Below are 9,228 nucleotides of genomic sequence, written 5' to 3'. Positions count from 1 at the left end.
CGTGACTACGTTAACTTCCTGTTAGCAGTGGTGAGATGTGTACAGATTACAGGCTGACAGAAGCACAGAGGACATCACACGCTGAGCTTCAGTGAGACTCAACACAGCGTTGATCGTCTCATTATTCTGACAGTCACTCTTCTTATCTCACAACCAATCACAGTGCAGCCGTCACTCCCACTGCTGCGACTATTTACACACCTCTTATTATCTACCTGGTATTACAAGCAGCAGAAAACATGTCAAATACATTAATTCATCTATATTTGTACTTTTGACCCTTAAAGGTGCAGTATGTAAGGTTATGGTCATTCTGACATCATGACATCATTGTACTGTGTTACTGATGTTTTTAATGATTCAGTTCTCAGTCGTTTGCTGTTTCAGTGCACTGATGTTGTTTTTAGGTGAGTATTTTCGTTGGTGCATCACAGCAGCTCACCTGGTGGAGTGTGTGAACTCAGTATGAACCCAGGAAGGATTCTCAGCTCACGTCATCCTCCCTCCCAATCTCACAACCGTCCTGTCAGACTAATCAGTCCTTTAACCCCTTAAGGAACACCGCTGCAACATAGGAACACCCTTGTGTTTGGACGGAAACCAAAACCTGTGTTCCAACCTCTGTAACTCTGTGTCAGTATGTCATAGAATCACACTTGAGGGTGTTACCTTTCCAAGCACATCCCTGAGTCTCAAACTATGTGGGAGCTGTCATGCTTTTAATTTTGGTATGTTGTTTTGGAAAAGAACCTTAAAATGGGGGCGTTCACTATGAGGTTAAAACACATAGAAACCAAGAACCTGCTGCTGATACTTATCCTCCAGCGCTCGCATTCGAGGGATCACTGCAAAAAAATGTTTCTATCCAGATATATTATTGCTATCAGATGTGTTATCCGCCCCAATTATATGAAATCAGTCGGCTCTACACTGAGACACTTTAACGTCCCTGAAAAGAGACAAACAGAGAGCTGTGCCGTGAGGAGCCAAACAGTAATTGAATCTCTTACTGTGGTATTTTATGATATTCCCGGTAATAAAGAGCAAAAACCAAAGACCACTGTGTCACTTACACACAGAGACCTTCAGGCAGACTTCCTGATGAAGGTCTAATGAAATGAACCACAGAGCAGCGGGCATGCAGATGCTACAAGCCCGGCTGTATGCATATCTGCTGGTCCACAGTGATGCGTGGGCAGCGGACTCGTCTTCTCTCACGGCTGTCCAGGGCAAAGGAGTCAGTGGTTTAAGATCAATGTGGGATAAACCTCTCCTCATCCTCGGAACAACAAGCCTCCTCCTGCACCCGATCACAGGGGCTTCGGGAGGCTCAAGGCTTTTCTGAGCTCCCTGAGATGCAGCGAGGTATTTGTGCTGCAACATGAGCCTTGGCCCCGTAACCTTCTGCACAGCGTTGGCCATTTTGTATTCATGAAAAGCTGCGAGAGGAGATGGAGAATTTGCTGTAAATGGGCTTGATTAATCTGGCAGTAAAGGCATGCTGGGATGACAACTTTAAGATGCAAACTGCTCTTTCATCAGCGTGCAGCCTTTATCACAATTATCTGTTTTCAGCAGCCTAATCTTTGCTTCATCTGCGAGGACACTGCTGCTGCTGCTACTGCTAAAGTAAGCACACATCTCAAACGAGAGCAAACTCTGACCTTGATAAGTGCATAAAACTGCCAAAGGCCGGTTCCACTCAGAGCAGTAAATATATGGCAGTGGGAACACAACAGCTACAAGCTAGTCTCTCTCTCAGGTACTCAAATGTTTGGCAGAGAGCCACTTTGGAAAGAACAAATCATCGCAGCAGCTGCACTTATCTGTGGATATTCTGTCTGTCCTCTCACAAAATGAGGGGAATAAAAAGCCGACTGTGTCCTGCACCGTTCCTCCTTCTGTCCATCTTTATCAGACAACTGCTGCACAACACAGCGAAGGAGGCCGTCTGTCGGCGACCTCGGCTTCACTTCACACCAGCAGAGGAAGCGTTTCGTAGACGACAGATAATTAAAAGTTTAATTTCTTCATCCTTGTGTTAGTGTTAGAGCGACACACACGGGTCATCCCCAACACGCCGTGAAAGCAAGTGACTCCCAGAACATCACGACCGCCGCAGCGCCAACTGTTCAAGAGAATGAACGAGATGATCTGGTGAAAGAGTTGGAACGACCTACATAGACAGAATGTGTACATTAACAGCAGCAGTACTGTGTTCCACCGTGACACAAACGGTCAGAACTCTGTTTCTTCCCTGGTGGTCGCTGAGAGGAACATCGAGGGCTTTCTTTGTTCAGGCGTCTTATGAAATGTCAGTGCAACAACACGAGCTCCACCCTGCAGCCGCTTCAGCTGCACCGTGATGACACTGAGAGCTTCATCAGCTCCTGTCCATTATATTTCATCCCATGTCACACTGCAGAAAAGCTGTAATATGGGACTGATCACTGCTGTTGAATTGTCCAGGTCTTTGCTCAGTGGTCCGGTCCTGAAGATGTACCAGTGCATCTCAAAGGTAACACATCTGGAATCCATGAGCACGTCTGCACCACGTCAGAGATCTCTCAGCAGCGAGGCCTCAGAACAGAACAGAGAGACAATCACAAGCTTCCTTTGTGTCAGACAACAGTTACTGCTGCTCGGCTGAATGCAGAGTAGAAAGAAAGGCAGAGCAGGAGAAAAGCTGCAGGAATCAACAACAAACACAACACAGGCAGTCAGAACCTGTCCCACCAGGTGAGCGAGCCTCAGCTGTTCCTCTACAGAACCCAGTCAAAGCAGGACGGATCACCGTGAAGCATCAGCCAACAGTGTTTCAGGTGTTATCACAGAAGAGTCGCAGGGCGCCGTGAGAATCCCTGACGAGCTCAGGTCAGATGAGGAGCAGTCGTCCCGACCACCAGCAGAGCGAGCGCGCTGCATGTTGGTCGTCTCGACTTCTGACCGCTCGTGTCGGCAGGTTAATAACTTCCACAGTGTTCACGCATACAGAGGAGGATGTGGGCGACTCGCTCTCTGCGGTAATGAGATCTCTCTGCGTACTTCACTGTGGCTGTCAAACATCATGATTCTACACGCAGTGCAACACTTTGTATACATACTCAATGTTACTCATTATAATGCAGCTGGCCTCAGTCTGCATGTTGATCTGAGCTTTGCATTCGTGTGGACCTCCGCTCCAGTTAAATCCATGTCAGCAGGGTGCAACAGCTGAAGGATCACGTCTTCAGAAATCTCAACTTAAATGCCCAGAAATGACATCATCCCTCATCAGTAAACTGCTCACAGCGAGCTGCTGTTTACCAGCCGCCATCGACACAGAACACAGAGACCAGAGGCAGATCTGATGCTCACAGGCAGAGTCACAATACTAATGATTCATCAATGGATTTGATCTGAAAGTCACAATTCAAGTCTGTTCTATCCCTTCAGCTCTGATGGCTGTACAACTGTTGGACAATCTCACTTCATTACTAGTAAAGATCAACAGATGGCTGGTTTCATGTCCCGACTGAAGATATTTCACAACAACAGCTCGACTTTGTCCAGGACTTCAAATCATATTCACCAGAAATAATCAACAAACAGTGAGACAACGCTAAACAGGAAGAGAGCGACATTCAGTTCCTCTAATCTGCCCAGAGTGAGCCCTCTTCACAAACAAGTCAATAAAGGATCTCTGAAAAAGAAACCAAACAAACATGTTTCCTCTGGTACCAGTCAGCTGATCACACAGGGGAAGAGTCTGGAAGAGATGCTGCAGGCTAACGCTAAGCTAGCTGCAGGCTAATGCTAAGCTAGCTGCAGGCTAATGCTAAGCTAGCTGCAGGCTAATGCTAAGCTAGCTGCAGGCTAATGCTGAGCTAGCTGCAGGCTAACGCTAAGCTAGCTGCAGGCTAACGCTAAGCTAGCTGCAGGCTAATGCTAAGCTAGCTGCAGGCTAACACTAAGCTAGCTGCAGGCTAACGCTAAGCTAGCTGCAGGCTAACACTAAGCTAGCTGCAGGCTAACGCTAAGCTAGCTGCAGGCTAACACTAAGCTAGCTGTGTTGATTTTAAAGTATTGTGTTTTTCGTCTGGACACAGGAGAATCGCTGATCTCGCTCTAGATTTCATTATTCCAAATTAATATCTTATTTGGATAAGAAATCGTGGCGCCCTTCTGCTTACTGTGGGGTCGAAACAAATGACTGAAATCCTTCTGAGCGTCTTCATTAACAGCCTTTTTCAGTTTGTAATGTTTAATCTTTAACATCCTGATCACTGTCACAGACTCGCTCTGCCTTTCATCAAGCACCCGGCTGCTGCAGGATTTCCAGCTCAGACTCACCAGAGGCCCAAAATGATACCACATTCGTTTGTAAATAAATTTATGATGTCTCATAAATTTCAATTGGAATATGTACCCATGAAATGTGTTTGTGTTGCTGTGAGCTATGAAGCCCTGTGCTCCGTCTCTGCTCTGGCATTTTTCTGAGGCTCGCACATCCTGCTGAAATTGCTTGCTGCTTTGTAGTTACCCTCACACACAAATTTGCATCAAATTTCTGCTATCTTGAATGTTTGGGATCATTTGCATGATGCTGTTTGCTATCTGACAGGCTGTGTACTTGACTGTGTCAGGACGTGAAGAGGCTGGAACATGGAATCACTGAGACGGACCATTCTGGAACAATCGGTTCATTCCCCAAATCTTTTCATTCTCCTGCAAAACAAAGTCTAATGTATCTATTAAAGGGGCAGAAAGCAATATTTCCTCCCTGGAGCACAAATTAACCGTATGTGTGGAGGGCTGATGGGGAGCGACCGCCGCTGAGAGCTCACAGAATCTGTTCAGGGCTCTGAGAGTTCCTCCTCGGCAAGAGAGGTCGATCACGGACAGGCTGCCGGAGGGTCCTGAACTTTACACGCAATATAGACTACACACACATACACACATGTTAAAGGAGCAGCTCGACTGAAAATCCTCCTCCTCCCTCCTGATGATATAAAGTCCTCCTCTCCTCCTCCTGATGATATAAAGTCCTCCTCTCCTCCTCCTGATGATATAAAGTCCTCCTCTCCTCCTCCTGATGATATAAAGTCCTCCTCTCCTCCTCCTGATGATATAAAGTCCTCCTCTCCTCCTCCTGATGATATAAAGTCCTCCTCTCCTCCTGATGATATAAAGTCCTCCTCTCCTCCTGATGATATAAAGTCCTCCTATCCTCCTCCTGATGATATAAAGTCCTCCTCTCCTCCTCCTGATGATATAAAGTCCTCCTCTCCTCCTGATGATATAAAGTCCTCCTCTCCTCCTGATGATATAAAGTCCTCCTATCCTCCTCCTGATGATATAAAGTCCTCCTCTCCTCCTCCTGATGATATAAAGTCCTCCTCTCCTCCTCCTGATGATATAAAGTCCTCCTCTCCTCCTCCTGATGATATAAAGTCCTCCTCTCCTCCTCCTGATGATATAAAGTCCTCCTCTCCTCCTGATGATATAAAGTCCTCCTCTCCTCCTCCTGATGATATAAAGTCCTCCTCTCCTCCTCCTGATGATATAAAGGAGCTTCATAGTTGAACAGAGTTGCAGCGTTCTGCTGAACAGCTGAAGCAGCTGCAGACTTGATTTAAAACAGAGAAACAACAACAAAACAATGAATCAAACTGCTTCATACATCTGCTGTAAGTCTCCAGAAGCTCTGAGATCACTAACTGATCTCAAAAGACGTCATTTACACACATTTTTTGCTGAAATCTTCACCGTAGCTACTCAGGTGTAAACTGTAGCGTGCTCTCCATCTGAGGCGGGTGCACGAGCTGACCGAACATGAAGGGTGTTAATAAAATCTTTTTTGGGAGATTTGGACAGAGGCTCCAGAGACTTGGATTCTGAAACTGTGAAGCATCAGAAATGTTTTGTGGATGATGAAACTAAAGGATCTAAAACTTCTTCCACCACCAGATACATGTTCTTGAATATTTAACTTACAACTTGAGCCCTGTAAACATCCCGGGAACCCTGTTTACTGTGTCCACTGCACACTTAAATCTACAGTATCCATCAACACTGGAAGGTGACACGACAGCCAGCGCTCTTTTACTTCCTATCACTCACATTTGGAGCCTCCAACGTTCCTCCATCCAGAACAATCTGCTCTCACAGATGGAGGCGAGGCTGCAGAAGTGCATCCATACATGTGATCAAGTGCTGGTGTCCCGTTGAAAAGCATTTGGAAAATGATTTACCTCCAGCTGCTCCGCTCGGCGTCATAAACCTGAAAACAACAACTGGAAAACCAGCGAGGGATCTCATTCGTTCACAGACGACAGCAGGTCGACTTCCATCTGCAGACAGAAGGCGGCGGCCATTAATCTGATGGCACCTTTCAGCGCTGCGTCTTATTGGCTGCTGCTAATTAGCTGGAGAGAAAAAAAGCTTTCTGCTAAGGTTGAATTTTTACCGTTGAGTCCAAAACTGTCGAGATGATGCTGAAAAAGTCACTTCCATAATCAAGTAGTGCAGCTTTCTCTTCAGTTCTGTACGACAACAAGCACTTTGCCTGGTCCTGCACTGAGAACAGGCACAGACACGGTTCAGTGAAATGAGCAGAACCAAAAACCAAAGCTGCTGGAAGAACGTTTGCTCTGCTTTCAGCTGAACACACGTCAGACTGAACGGGACTGCGAGGATGGAGATGGACGTGTTGTAGCAGCCTGGTGCCTCTCAGAGCGGACTGGTCTGTCTTCAGTAGATCAAGACTCCCAAAGAGAACCTGTCTGCAGCCGGGAAATACTTTAGGTAAAGTAAAAGTGCCGGTGGTTCACTCGGTGGTTTTCTGCTTATCTGCACAAAAGGAATGAAATTGACAAGAACAGTTGAAGTTCTACAGTATTTTTGCATTTTATTGGTTGAATGGCAGAAGGTCAGCGACGAGACGCTGTGCAGATACTTCTCCTCAAGTGCACTTCGTGATCGAAACCTGTGAAGTCTAGAAAATAAAATATCCTTCCAGTTATAAAGGAGATCGTGAGGCATTAAATGTGTACAGTCATTGACCCAGTCATTGACCCAGACACAGAATAAATGTTAGAAATATACTTCTGTGCAAACCCACAGATATGTTGACGACTCTGTGCTCACAGTCTGGTTCTGTTGAGGCACAAAAACCACTCGGTCAGAGTGAGTTGGTCGTCACGAACGCAGCTGAAAAATGTTGTGACACCTCATCAAAAATATTTGTCCCGTATGAATCTGAATGTGTCCACGGTTCATGTTCACACACTGCCAACATGAAACTGTGGCGGCTGGAGATGGATGTTGTTAACAGGATCCTTCTCAGGCCTCCTGTACGAACAAGTGGCACTGAAAAAGGATTCAGATCAGTTTTACAGTGAATTCTGTAATAAAAGACTCTGTTGAATCCGTCATGTTGAGGTTAGACACAACTCACAAACCAAAAACCACATCTCAGTTATCCACAGCCTGTTTTGCCTCTCAGCTGATTTATCGGCCTGAGCTTAACTAAACCTAATATCCATCTCATCGCATGATCTGTGCTGAACTGCCGCTGACATTTGCCAGATTGTGTTCATGGGCTGATATCCACGCAGGCTCCTCTGAATGATGGCCACGAGGCACTGCTGCACTCACGCCTCATCTGAGAAATCCCCAGTGAACACTCCATCATCCTTCAGCCGCTCCGGAGCTGCACGCAGCGTCTCGCCGCCTCCATCACACTCAGCTGGCTGCTTCAGCTGAGCTACATCTACAGCTGCAGCTTCAACCGTCCACTCAGAATCACTCGTTTCCTAAAGAGCTCGGCAATGAAACAACACGCCTTCACACTGTAAAGCTTCGGCAGGTTGCTGTCAGTAAATGCTGCTTCAATTAAACTCCATCAATGCCCTTTTCTGCACGACGTCGTGCTGAATGAATGTCAGAGAAAATGAGAATGACGGTACAAAATGAGACGCGTGTAAAATATAAATGACGCCTCGAGCTGAGAGGTCGTCCTTGGTGAGACGGTAACAGTTAGCAGGGTCAAGCTGGGAGTGAAGGATCACAATGTCTTCCTTCTTGGCACGAATACCTTCTTCATCTCACACACACACACAGATAGGTTGGACTAAAAATATCCCTGACAGCCAGGTACGTCCTCTCAGTCAGCGCTCACAACAACATGTACCTACACAGCATTCACACCACATCACATCTGACTAACTCCAGAGACACAGGAACCGGTTCTGTTCTGATCATCAGCAGGATCCACTCAGAGTCTCACCTCCTTCTGAAGCGTTTAGTTAGAAAGTAGAAACATTCATGAATTCATAAATTCTGGAAGCATTTTGATTTGTGTGCATGAATTCTAGAAGTCCTGAACAAAATAAAGCCATGAAAATTCAAACTAAAGACGAGAACACTAGTTGTGTCTCTGTTAGGATCCTCCTGTTCAAAGTGAATGTGCTGTCAGTGAATCGAGACTTCCTGCAGAGGTTTCACAGGGAACAGCTGTTTAAACCAACCATCTCATCAATGCTTCATCTCGTTTGGAAGGAAAACAATCATACATGGTTTCTGGATTAAAAACTACATTCTGGAAGCATTTTGAATTGTGTGCATGAATTCTCAAAGTCAAAATATGAAAATGAAAATTCAAACTACAAACTAAAGACAAGAAGAACTTTTTTAGTCAGGAAAGAAATATGTCTTCATGTTCTGAATGGATCCTCATTTTGAAGATTTGTGTGCATGAATTAGTTCAGTCCAGAACACAATAAGGTGATAACAGTCTATTTCTTTACATCGTCTGTCTGAAATAAATGAAATATGGAGATGGATGGAGAAGTTGATGTGCTCTTTATGTGGAGACTTTGGCTGAAACATGATGGAACAGGTTCATTTTAGTCAATAAGAAACTGTGAAATACATTAAAAAGATGTTTTAAGATCCGTCTTGACAGTTTTTCTTCCTTTGTTTAACATAGTTTGTGTTTGATTTGTAAGTTTCTCTCCAATCAAAGCATCAACACGAGTCTTCTTCTCCTGCTTTCACTCTGCAGAACGCTTCAGGAAAGAGTCACAGCAGTAATCGCTCTCTGAAACACAGTTGGATCCATTCGTAACAATACGAAGTCGACGGTGACAACATCAACTGCACAACAGAGGCTGCAAACCTTCAGCCAAACTCTGAGTCCACTAAAGCGAGCTGACAGCTCAGGAGGCCCGGACAGCCAGACAAATA

The sequence above is a fragment of the Sparus aurata genome, chromosome 13, assembly GCF_900880675.1.
Source record: "Sparus aurata chromosome 13, fSpaAur1.1, whole genome shotgun sequence".
Taxonomy (NCBI): domain Eukaryota; kingdom Metazoa; phylum Chordata; class Actinopteri; order Spariformes; family Sparidae; genus Sparus; species Sparus aurata.
The sequence above is the reverse complement of the archived record's forward strand: the minus strand, read 5'-3'. Positions refer to the sequence as shown.